This window comes from Arachis ipaensis, chromosome B2 (genome assembly GCF_059453495.1).
Source record: "Arachis ipaensis isolate K30076 ecotype BB chromosome B2, ASM5945349v1, whole genome shotgun sequence".
NCBI classification, from domain to species: domain Eukaryota; kingdom Viridiplantae; phylum Streptophyta; class Magnoliopsida; order Fabales; family Fabaceae; genus Arachis; species Arachis ipaensis.
In genome coordinates, this window is record NC_142437.1 from 28,897,792 (window position 1) to 28,898,651 (window position 860).

At 42.1% G+C, this 860-nt stretch overlaps 1 non-coding gene across 1 annotated transcript; it reads left to right on the forward strand.

Moving 5' to 3' along the window:
* The first annotated feature begins 390 nt into the window (after positions 1 to 390).
* On the forward strand, positions 391 to 498 carry LOC148573433 (small nucleolar RNA R71). The gene has a single exon (XR_015906401.1). It is a non-coding gene; the product is annotated as a small nucleolar RNA R71 (small nucleolar RNA).
* The last annotated feature ends 362 nt before the right edge of the window (positions 499 to 860 follow it).

The window sequence follows — 860 nt, forward strand, 5'->3', positions numbered from 1 at the left end:
ACCTAAGTAATTCACCTCTGCTATTGCAGGGTTTTCAGGATCATAAGCTTCTTTTGCATAAGAAGCCTCTTGAGTACTGTTGGATGCAGCTTGCATTCCATTCAGACTCTGAGAAATCATATTGACTTGCTGAGTCAATATTTTGTTCTGAGCCAATATGGCATTCAGAGTATCAACTTCAAGAACTCCCTTCTACATAGGCGTCCCATTACTCACAGGATTCCTTTCAGAAGTGTACATGAACTGGTTATTTGCAACCATGTCAATGAGTTCTTGAGCTTCTGCAGGCGTTTTCTTTAGGTGAATGGATCCACCTGCAGAAGTATCCAATGACATCTTTGATAGCTCAGATAAACCATCATAGAATATATCCAGGATGGTCCATTCTGAAAGCATGTCAGAAGGACACTTTTTGGTCAGCTGCTTGTATCTTTCCCAAGCTTCATAGAGGGATTCACCTTCTTTCTGTCTGAAGGTCTGAACATCCACTCTAAGCTTGCTCAGCTTTTGAGGAGGAAAGAACTTGGCTAAGAAAGCCGTGACCAGCTTATCCCAAGAGTTCAGGCTATCTCTGGGTTGAGAGTCCAACCACACTCTAGCTCTGTCTCTTACAGCAAAAGGGAAAAGCATGAGCCTGTAGACTTCAGGATCTACTCCATTAGTCTTAACAGTATCACAGATCTGCAAGAATTCAGTTAAGCACTGAAAAGGATCTTCAGATGGAAGTCCATGAAACTTGCAGTTCTGCTGCATCAGAGAAACTAATTGAGGTTTCAACTCAAAGTTGTTTGCTCCAATGGCAGGAATGGAGATGCTTCTTCCATGTAAATTGGAATTAGGTGCAGTAAAGTCACCAAGCA